Source organism: Furipterus horrens, unplaced genomic scaffold (genome assembly GCF_987537825.1).
Source record: "Furipterus horrens unplaced genomic scaffold, mFurHor1.1.pri manual_scaffold_9, whole genome shotgun sequence".
Lineage (NCBI taxonomy): Eukaryota > Metazoa > Chordata > Mammalia > Chiroptera > Furipteridae > Furipterus > Furipterus horrens.
In genome coordinates, this window is record NW_028327179.1 from 45,606,743 (window position 1) to 45,619,332 (window position 12,590).

General features: G+C 39.1%; 1 protein-coding gene across 1 annotated transcript in view; it reads right to left on the reverse strand.

Moving 5' to 3' along the window:
* Window positions 1–12,590, reverse strand: part of GNAI1 (G protein subunit alpha i1) — an 84,268-nt gene that overhangs the window by 25,094 nt on the left and 46,584 nt on the right. The gene's annotated exons all lie outside the window — the stretch shown is intronic.

Consider the following 12,590-nt stretch of genomic DNA (forward strand, 5'->3'; position numbering starts at 1 on the left):
GCCTGAGTTATTCCATGTAAGTACTTGTGAAACTATTTGTGATTAAGGACCAATCTTGTGTTTTGATTTATTTTCTTTTGTTTCCAAACTATTTCAAAACTAACAGTATTAGAAAAATAAAATTTAAATGAAAAAGTATAAACCTATTTCCTTAAATTATCAGAGTTAACATATAAATTTCTCTGTCAGTGCTAGAAATCTGTCTGAATACTTACTTTTCACTTCTGCGCTCACCTTGTGCTTAAGGACAGAAACTGGGCCATATTTTGAGCAACATTGTTTTAAGCAATACTGTGCCTTAGACATATTAACATATCCATACGTAAGTCTTTCCTAGTTTCACATTTTTAGAAACAACAATCTAATTTATCAATGCATTATCATCCAGAGATTTAATACACCAATTCTGAGAAAGTTTTGAAAGGGTATTAGGCAAAGAAATTGATTGCTCCAAGTCATGCTTAAAAACAATTTTGTTTCCTCTCATTTTAAATGACGAATGTGTAATATGCTTTGCAGATCTGGTAACTGCCAAATATTAAACAAATCACAGCAAATTAGTCAGCATCTCTTAAAATTTTACTTTTTAGACAATTCCCACCCAATTAACCTACATATTAAGATATAATTTCAATCAAGATACCAACTGGCTTTTTGTGTGTTTTGTCTCAACAGAGATGTGGGGAAGCTGATCCTCAAGTTCATCTGAAATAGAAATGCATAGTAACCTTGATATTTTGCTAAAAGAACAACAATGGGATACATGCTCTTTCCCTATGGAATATCAATAAATTACAAGAAGCAACAAAAACTAAAATAATGTGATTCTGACAAAAATAATAATAGTGGTATAGTTACTACAAATAACCGCACTGGCAGCAACAAACATTTATTGAGCATCTAGTATGACCCAAGACATGTAGTAAAATTTGATGTTCATTATGTCATTACTCTTCACAACCTTCCAAGGTAGATGTTATTATTTCCATCTTATTATGATGAAACAAACTTACAGAGGACAAGTAATTTAATAAATAAATGAATGATCTGGGAAAGAAAAGAATATATCAATAGGAAAAACAAAACAAAACAGTGGAGCCCAGAAATACACCCAATTTAATGCTAATGGTCACATTTTCACATCACTAAGCAATAGAGTATATAATAAACGGTTGTAAAGCAAGAGATGAATAGATTATAAAATATACTTAGATCCCATGATTTCACTTACCAAGAAACACAAATAACATTTTCATGTGGGTGAAGATATAAATCTAAATAAATAAAACTAAACATTCTAGAAAAATAAGAGTAGTTTTAAAATAATTTTAAGTTGAAGTATATCTGCCTAAGAAGACACAACATAGTCTGAATCAATTGCAAAAAATTAAGAGTTCTATAACAAAAAAAGTACTATTTCAAAAAAGTAAAAGAAATATATTGAGAAAAATATATGCAAAATATAAGAAGGATTAATATCCCTAATATTTATAAAGAAACAGAGAGGGAAGATGGCGGAGGAGTGAGGGGAGGCTGCGTTTTCAGGCTCCCGAGACCCGTCTGCAGTTTGGGCTAATTGCAGACAGAACATCTCAGTGAGCAGCTGGACACTGGCAGGAGTCAAGCCAATGCACTTCTGGATTAGAGAAAATCCATCTGGGAACAACCTGTTTAGTGAGGATAGTGGAGGAAAAGGGGACGAAACGGGATTCCTGACTGGGGCGGCTGCCCGAGCTGTGGCTGGAAGTACACAAAGGCTTTTTGGCGACCACAGGCTACCCCGGAGAGGAGTCGGGAGGAGAGCGGATCTCTGCCCGCTGGCAGAGACGGGACTTGACCAAGTGGCATTGGCGCTGAAGGACAGGAGACAGCGTGCTGCCGGGCAAGTGAGAGCATAACTTTCCTTTATATTTTTCTATAGTGGACGGTGGAGAGGGGAGGAAAGTTTGGGGGTGGTAGGCCATACTTGAGGAGTGCAGGTGCAGAGGCGCGCTCATCCACTCCCCAACCCTACCCTTGGGTCGCAGGGGGTGCACATAGGGAAGTGCTCTCACTCACTGGCCCAGGTGCGCGGGGCCATGAGTCCAGGCGTCCCTCGGACACTCCCCAATGGACATAAGATCAGTGCCCCAACGGGCACAGGGAGGGTCCACTGAACACGCAGAGGACCGTGCGCAGACACCCCTACCCAGCTCCCGTGGGCGCTGGGCCCCAGGCCGGAAAGCAGACCACTAGCGCAGGCTCTGTTCGTGCCTGCCCAGACTGGGTGAGGGAAGGTGGGAGGCTGCGGCACAGGAACAGCGGGCGGCAGCGACTCACAGATGCTCACTTCCACTGTGCACAAGTGTCCCGGGCCCCGCCCTAAGAGGCGAGAGACCAACTCCTGGAGCTCGGCTCAGCGGGACTAAGGGCACGAGCATGCGAGTGCGAAAACACCTCAGCCCAGGGACAATAGGCGCCAATCTTGGGGCAAGTTCTCGGGCTGCCCGCGCGTGTGCAGGGACTCGCTCAGGGACACCTCGGAGCGAACGCAATGCGGAAACACCTCGGCCCGGCAACAATAGGCGCCAACCGCAGGGCAAACTCTTGGGCGCCCTGCCCGTGCAGGGGCTCGCTTGCAAGGACACCTCAACTGGCTCCAGCGGGCAGCAAGGGAACGTGCTGTGCCGGCAACCGCGGGCGCACACCAGTGCTACAAGAAACAAGAACCTCTGAACTGCCACACTAGAACAACTGCAAACGCAGAAAAAGAAGGCGACACACCAAGGCTAAAACGGAGTAAAAACATCCCCCCCCCTTTTTTTTTTTCAATTTTTTTCTCTCTTTCTTCTTTCTTTCTTCTTTCTTTTCTTTCTTTCTTCTTTCCTTTCTTCTCTTTTCTTGGAGGTTTTTTTTTTTTTCCCTCCCCTTCCAGAAAGAAAAACAAACTTTATCTCTAACGTGTTGCATATAAGCTCTCCTTCTCATCCTTTCTCTTTAATCGTTATTTGTTTGTGTGTCTAGTTTAGCCCCCTATCACTCTAAATAATAGAATATAATTACTATATAAACCCAATATAATACAATCCCACTTTCTTACTATATTATGCATTTTCCATCCTTTTCTTCTATTTTTATTAACATACAATGTAAATATTACCTACTGGCTTGCACAGTCTCAACTATTATTAATCTATCACCCCCTCTATGAAAAATTATATTTTTCCTCGCCCAAAACAACTCTTATCTATTCTTCTTATAGTATAAAAGCTCTAATCTCTTTACATTTATATTAATACGGGCTCGTTGGCTGACAATAGCGGGATAGAGAGTGGGGGATATTTTTTGAAGGTGTGGGTCTCCTGCCTGGGCTGTGTGTTTATGTCTTTAACAGCATATCCACAAAAGAACTCAAGACAAAGTGGATAGAGTGACTCTCAACCAACTAGCCAGAAGGAAGATCCTACCAAAGAACATCTGAAATATAACCAAACAGCATAAACAAAGGACATAAAGGGTAACTCAAGAACATCAGGCTCAGGATATCAAAGAGACTGCACCACTGAAACCCCCAGATCTCCGATAAAGATTCTCACACCACAAAGGAGGGAAGTCAAAGCAGACCACCCCCCCAAAAACAAACAAACAAACAAATAAATAAATAAATAAAAACAAAAAGAATCCAACATGGTAAGATGCAAAAATAACCCCTCAATGAAGAGAAAAGAGGAATCCTCAGAAAGAGAGATAGATGAAACAGACATAGCCCAAATGTCAGACATGGAATTCAAAACAATGGTGGTAAAGAAGCTCAATATACTTGACATCCTTAAAAACAACTATGACAATCTCCAAGGAAGTTACCAGCAGCTCCAAGAAAATTACAGGGAACTTGCAGAGAACTACACCAGCATAAAAAAAGACATAGAAACTGTTAACAAGAACCAGGAAGAACTTAAGAATGCAATCTCTGAACTGAAAAACACAGTAGAATCAGTCAAAAACAGACTAAACAACGCAGAGGATCGGATTAGTGAGTTAGAAGATACTGTAGAGAAAAACTCCCAGACAATACAGCAAAATGAAAAAAGATTGAAAAAATATGAACAAGATGTAAGGGATTACAGAATAGCATGATAAGAAATAATATCAGGATCATAGGAATTAGAGAGGGAGAAGAAAAGGAGCATGGAATTGAAAAACTGATAGGAGAAATAGTGACAGAAAATTTTCCGAACCTGATGAGAGAAAAAGTTATACAAGTTCAGGAAGCACAGAGAGTTCCAATGAAGAGGAACCCCCAAAAACCCACTCCAAGGCACATCATAATTAAAATGGCAACATTTCAAGACAAAGAGAGAATCCTAAAAGCAGCAAGAGAAAAACAGCAAATAACATACAAGGGAGCTCCAATAAGGCTATCAACTGATTTCTCAACAGAAACATTACAAGCCAGAAGGGAATGGTCAAAAATATTTCAAGCAATGAAAAACAAAGGCCTACAACCAAGAATACTCTACCCAGCAAGGCTCTCATTCAAAATGGAAGGTGAAATAAGGAGTTTCTCAGACAAAGGAAGACTGAAAGAATACATCTCCACCAAACCAGCATTGCAAGAGATGCTAAAGGGAGTGTTCTAAGAAAAAGAAGAACAAGAGAGGAGAGGAACAGAGGTACAAAGGGCAATGAATAAATACACATCAATAATAACCTTAAATGTAAATGGATTAAATGCTCCCATTGAAAAACATAGGGTAACGGAATGGATAAGAAAACAGGACCCACATATTTGCTGTCTACAAGAAACACATCTGAAAACAAAAGATTTACACAGACTGAAAGTAAAGGGATATAAAAAAATATTCCAAGCAAACGGAGCGGAAAAAAAAGCCAGGGTAGCAGTCCTCATATCAGACAAAACGGATTACAAAGCAAGGGCAATAAAAAGAGACAAAGAAGGACATTTCATAATACTTAAAGGAACAATCCATCAAGAAGATATGACTTTGATAAACATATATGCACCCAACATAGGAGCACCCAAATACATAAAGCAAATACTAGAAGACCACAAGAAGGATATCAACAACACCACACTCATAGTAGGGGACTTCAACACTCCATTATCAACAATAGACAGATCATCCAAGCAAAGAAACACCAAGGATATACAGGCATTGAACAACACACTAAACCACATGGATCTAACTGATATATATGGAACTTTCCACCCCAAAGAAGCAAAATATGTATTCTTTTCAAATGCATATGGGACATTTTCAGAGATAGACCACATGATAGGACACAAAACAAGCCTCAACAAATTCAGGAAAATTGAAATCATATCAAGCATCTTTTCAGATCACAATGCCTTGAAACTAGAAATCAACCTCAGAGGAAAAAATCAAAGACACCCAAACACATGGAGATTGAATAACATGCTATTAAATAATGAATGGGTTAAAAATGACATCAAAGAAGAAATCAAGAAATTTTTAGAAACTAATGATAATGAGCACACAACAGCCCCAAACCTGTGGGACACAGCAAAAGAAGTTCTAAGAGGGAAGTTCATAGCAATACAGGCATATCTGAAAAGGATAGAAGAATCAAAATAAAAAACCTAACCATAAAGCTACAAGAACTAGAACAACAACAACAAACAAAGCCTAGGGCAAGAAGAAGGAACGAAATAATCAAGATCAGAGCAGAACTAAATGACATAGAGACTAAACAAACAATCCAAAAGATCAACAAAACTAGGAGCTGGTTCTTCGAAAAAATAAACAAAATCGACAAGCCTCTAGCCAGTTTAATCAAGAAAAAAAGAGAGAAGACACAAATAAACAAAATCAGAAATGAAAGAGGAGAAATCACGACTGATACCACAGAAATACAAATGATAGTTAGAAATTACTACAGACAACTGTATGGCAAGAAATTTGACAATCTAGAACAAATGGACAAATTTCTAGAAACATACAACCTTCCAAAACTGAATCAAGAAGAAGTGGAAAGTCTCAACAGACCAATAACAAAGAAGAAAATTGAAACAGTAATCCAAAATCTCCCTGCACACAAAAGCCCTGGACCGGATGGCTTCACAGGCGAATTCTACAAAACATTCAGGGAAGAACTAACTCCTATCCTCCTCAAACTGTTCCAAAAAATCCAGGAAGAGGGGAAAATCTCAAACTCTTTCTATGAAGCCAGTATTATCCTAATCCCCAAACCAGGTCAAGATACAACAAAGAAAGAAAACTACAGGCCAATATCACTGATGAACATCAATGCTAAAATCCTCAATAAAATATTAGCAAACAAGATCCAGCAATATATAAAAAAGATCATACATCATGATCAAGTGGGCTTCATTCCAGGGATGCAAGGATGGTTTAATATTTGCAAATCAATAAATATAATACATCACCTAAACAAAATGAAAGACAAAAATCACATGATCATATCAATAGATGCAGAAAAAGCATTTGATAAAGTACAACACCCATTTATGATGAAAACACTCAGCAAAATGGGAATAGAGGGAGCATACCTTAACATAATTAAGGCTATATATGAGAAGCCTGAGGCCAACATCATACTCAATGGACAAAAACTGAAAGCATTCCCCCTGAATTCAGGAACTAGACAAAGCTGTCCACTCTCTCCACTCCTTTTCAACATAGTGTTGGAAGTCCTAGTCACAGCAATCAGACAAGAAAAAGAAATAAAAGGCATCCACATTGGGAAAGAGGAAGTAAAACTTTCATTATATGCAGATGACATGATAGTATACCTAGAAAATCCTATAAACTCCACTAAAAGACTACTCGATATAATAAGTGAATTTGGCAAAATTGCAGGGTACAAAATAAATATACAGAAATCCAAGGCATTTCTGTACACCAACAATAAAATATCAGAGACAGAGACAAAAAAGAAAATACCATTTACTATAGCAACAAGAAAAATAAAGTACCTAGGAGTAAACTTAACCAAAGAGATAAAAGACCTGTACTCTGAAAATTACATAACAGTGAAGAAAGAAATTAAGAAGATACAAATAAATGAAAGCAAATACCATGTTCTTGGATGGGAAGAATCAACATCATCAAAATGGCCATACTACCCAAAGCAATTTACAGATTCAATGCAATCCCTATTAAAATACCAATGACATATTTCACAGACCTAGAACAAATACTCCATAAATTCATATGGAACCAAAAAAGACCCCAAATAGCAAAAGCAATCTTGAGACAGAAGAACACAGCAGGAGGAATCACAACACCAGATATCAAACAATACTACAAAGCCACTGTGATCAAAACAGTCTGGTACTGGGATAAGAACAGACATACAGATCAGTGGAACAGAATAGAGAGTCCAGAAATAAACCCAGGCCTCTATGGTCAACTAATATTTGATAAAGGAGGAAGGAACATAAAATGGAGTGAGAAGAGCCTCTTTAACAAATGGTGCTGGGAGAACTGGATAGGGACCTGCAAAAAAATGAAACTAGACCACCAACTTACACCACACACGAGAATAAACTCAAGATGGATCAAAGACTTAAATGTAAGCCGTGACACCATAAAAGTCCTAGAGGAAAACATAGGCAAGAAAATATCAGATATCTCACATAACAATTTCTTCACGGATACATCTCCTAAAGCAAGAGAAATAAGGGAAAAAAATAAGTAAATGGGATTACATCAAACTGAAGAGTTTCTGCTCAGCAAAAGAAAACATCAGCAAGATGAAAAGGAAACCAACCATATGGGAAAACATATTTGCCAATGACATCACAGACAGGGGACTGATTTCCAAAATATATAAAGAGCTTATACGACTCAACATCAAGAAAACAAACCCAATTAAAAAATGGGCAAAGGACCTGAACAAACACTTCTCCGAAGAGGACCTACAGAAGGTCCATAGACACATGAAAAAATGCTCAACATCATTAGCCATCAGGGAGATGCAAATAAAAACCACAATGAGATACCATTTGACACCAGTGAGAATGGCCATCATCAACAAATCAACAAACAACAAGTGCTGGCGAGTACGTGGAGAAACAGGAACCCTACTGCACTGTTGGTGGGAATGCAGACTGGTGCAGCCACTATGGAGAACAGTATGGAATTACCTCAAAAGATTAAAAACGGGGGGACTTCCGGTCAAGATGGAGGCTTAGACGGACACGCTAGGTCTCCCTCTACAACTACAGTGGAATACAACTACTTCAAAACAAAGGATAACTAGAAATTCCAGAAAATAAAGCTACACGGAAGCCCAACATATGAAGTTATAAACCAGCGGTGCCATTTGGGCAGGTAAGAGTTAAAGAAGGCAAAGCTGTTTGCGGAGCGGCGGGGCGGGGCGGCGAAAAATCCTGGAGGCAATCAAGCCCCTGGCGTGCCCGACTCCGGCGCTGGGGAGCAGCCGCAGCATCGCCTTGAACAGTGAGGCCCAGGGGGGCGGGAGGACGGATCCCGGTCTCCTAGCTGAATAACTGTGTGAATTCATCTTGGACCCCCGCCCCCACAGAAAGCACCACAGGGCTGCGAAATAGGTCGCGGACAGGCAGGCGACTCCGATCAAGCCCCTGGCGTGCCCGACTCCGGCGTTGGGGAGCAGCCGCAGCATCGCCTTGAACAGTGAGGCCCAGGGGGGCGGGAGGACGGATCCCGGTCTCCTAGCTGAATAACTGTGTGAATCCATCTTGGACCCCCGCCCCCACAGAAAGCACCACAGGGCTGCGAAATAGGTCGCGGACGGGCAGGCGCCGGCGGTCGCTGATTTGTGACGCCTACGCAGGCACTGCCCCCTGCCCCCGACAGCCGGCCCAGGAAAACAAAACGCATCTGTCAAAATGTGGCAGACAAATATAGAGATCCCGGTGACACAACTCACCAGACAGCAGATAGAGAACCTGACAGATGAACAGATAAGAAACCTGTCAGAGGCTCAGTTCTGGGCCATTGTTATCAGGTGGCTTACAGAATTCACAAAAGAGCAGGAAAAAGATATGAAAGAAGCGAAAAACTTTCATAACGAAAGGAACAAAACCACATACGAGACAGATGGTGAGGAATCCAGAGTCCATTTCAACAAACTGGAATATGGAGAAGGAACAAGCAGTCAACCAATGCAGCGAGAGGAAATGGCAAACAACAATGAGAGGATCAGAAACCTCTGGGACAGCTATAAAAGGCCCAACATAAGAATCATTGGTTTGCCAGAGAATGAGGAAGATGAACTAGAACTTGAAAAATTGAGTGAAAATATAATAAAGGAGAACTTCCCAGACTTGGGGAAGGGAATAGACTTGCAGGTCCAGGAAGCAAGGAGAGTTCCCAAGAGACTGGACCCAGGGAGAACCACTCCAAGACACATTATAATCAAAATGTCAAAAATTAAAGATAAAGAGAGAATCTTAAAAGCAGCAAGAGAGAAGAAAAGAATTATGTACAAAGGGGTCCCAATTAGACTATCAGCTGACTTCTCAAGCGAAACCCTACAGACAAGAAGGGACTGGCAAGAAATATTCAAAGTAATGAAAATCCAAAACCTACAACCACGAATACTCTATCCAGTGAAATTGTCATTCAGAATAGAAGGACAGAGAAAGTGTTTCCAGGACAAAATAAAACTGAAAGAGTTCATTAGATCCAAACCACTGTTATATGAGAAGTTAAAGGGACTGGTTTAAAAAACAGAAGCTAGGGAGATGAAACAAAGGCAAACGAAACAGGCAACGAGAGTGGAAAAGGAACTGTGGGTAAGGGAAACATAGTGGGGGGAGGCCAACAGGGAGGGGGAGTGGGGAGAGGGAGGGAGATGATATAGGAATTGGGGATCATGGTAGGAGGGAATGGAATAGACGGAGAGAGGTTGGGAGGAACTGTAAGCACAACTAATGGATATAATCTAAAAGGGGGGGACAACTGGAGGGAGGGGGCCACCGGGTGGAGGGGAGCAGAGGGAAGGGAAAGTGGCACAAATGTAATATTTTAATCAATAAAACACATTAAATCTAAAAAAAAAAAAAAAAAAGATTAAAAACGGAACTGCCTTTTGAACCAGCAACTCCACTACTAGGATTATACCCGAAGAATCTTGAAACACCAATTCAAAAGAACTTATGCACCCCTATGTTCATTGCAGCACTATTTACAATAGCTAAGTGCTGGAAACAGCCTAAATGCCTCTGGAGATGAGTGGATCAAAAAGCTGTGGTACATTTACACAATGGAATACTATGTAGCAGAAAGAAAGAAGGAACTCCTGCCATTTGCAACAACATGGATGGAACTAGAGAGAATTATGCTTAGTGAAATAAGCCAGGCAAAGAAAGAAAAATACCATATGATATCATCTAATACAGGAAACTAAAGAACAACACAAACAAAGGAACTAAATAGAGCAAAGAGCAGAATAGCAGTCAATAGGGGGGAGGGGAGAGGGAGAGAAGGGGGATAAGTAAGGGAAGGGTTTAGTCAAAGAACCCGTATAAATGACTCATGGATATGGACAACGGGGAGGGATATGATTGCGGGAGAGAGATTGGGGGAGAGAAATTGGGGAAAAGGGGACAACTGTAATTGAAAAACCGAAAATAAAAAATAATAACAAAAAAATAAAAATAAAAAGAAACAATGTAACATAACAACTAATTTAACAGACTTGAGTGAAGATTAAGAGGAGTTCATAAAAGAAATACAAAAAGAAAAAGAGATTCCCTACTTCACTAAAAATCAGGAAAAAAAAAGTAAAAGAAATTTTTCTCTCATGAGATACTAAAAATTAAAATTTTGATAATACGTAAGTTGGTGAGACTCAGTAGACACTGATGCACAATTTCTAGGAAAGACTATTCACATTTCTTTTCTTCTAAAAGCAAGTATGTGGTACGTATCAAAATAAAATATCAGGTTATCCTTCAGCTCAAAGATAATACTCCAGGAATTAATACTTTATAAATGGAAATATATTCACCCTTTGAATGTAGTGTCTCTTATTTGTAGTATGCTTTTCCCCTGTTTTTGTCTAGAAAATTCTCACCCATTTCATTACCAAGCTCCAATGTCCTTTCTTTATGTCCAGGCCATGTTTAATTCGTCTTGGTATTTCTTAGCACAATTCCAAGAGCGTAATAGTATTTGAAAGCTTATGTAGAGGCAAGTCAAGAAAAGACAGAGTAGACTGTTCAAAATCAAAGTGGGAGCACAAATATTTACATGAAGTAATTAATAACTATGGCTAGAGTACACAGAATAGGCTGAAAAGGTAAACAGTTATTAGGGTACAGCTAGAGTCTAGAAAGAGTTGTGTTTTTTTCCCTAAAAAGATGAAAATGACAACATTCTTTGAGAGAAAAATAAAAAATAAGATTTCATAAAAAACTGCTTGCATTGACCTTTCATTACATCCTGGAGACTACAAAACCTTTCTCTCTAATTGCATGTAATATATGAAGGCAGAATACTATATATGTGAATTTGATAAAAGACTTAAATTATCATAATTGGAATTCTTATAAAGTAGAACTTATATAAATCCTTTGACTTTCATCTATAGGTGGTTGTGTTCTGTGTAAGACTAAGAGCTCCAAAAGCATTTGTTGAATGAATATATGATAAAAGTTACAGACTGAATGGATAGTAGATAAGGCAAAAAAATCTTAATATGATCGAATCTTGTTTTTTCAGAAATGACAATGTAGAAGAATGTTATGAATTATTATTAAGAGTAATCTTGAAATTCTACTTGAAAATTTTAATTCATTACACTGTTCTTAAATGTTTGTTTAGAAGGAAAAGCTTAGAAAATTAATATGGCCCCATAACCTATAAATAAATATTAGGTTAATTTATAAATAATAAACCATATTTATTTTGTAGATTTCTCTAATGTATATTTTCTAATGTTGCCTTCATTCATTTCTCCTATTTAGCAGTAATTGGAGCCTCTATGTGAAAAAAAATCAAGCAGACATTAAGAAGACAAAAAAAAGTTTTAGCCTCTATTCAAAATGTCTTTACAGTATTAGTAGGGAGGTGGCACACACACTCGTGTTGAATACATAAAAATACAAAAGAACTATAAGAAAGTAATAACACATCTATTTTGTACAAAAAATTAAAAATTTAGCTGGAGATTCAGTTAAAAGTTTGTGAGAAGGTCAAGTTTCACACTAGTTATTAAAAATAAAAAATCACTGAAGAAGAAACTACACTCAAAAATTGAAACTTGACATAAACAGATGAAGCAAGCAAACAGGGTGGGTGAAAGGAAGAAAAGGGGGTGTCGCATGCATTAGCCCAGGGCTGCTGGGCTGATCCGGCAGCACAGGCACAGGGCCCAGGTCACCACTGACTCGCGGCCATCTTTCTATCACGTACTCTCCTGGGTTCCAGTTTCTTGACTGATACACTGAGGGAGTGGAACTCCTTAGGTCCTGGTCCTTAGCTTTGACATTCTGATATGTGTTTCCCAATAGCCCATACTTTCCTATTCTAAAGACATGCAAACTGTCACTCCGTTTTCATTATATGAGATTAAACTGCTTTCTTGTCTGGGCATGAATACAAATAATTAGATCA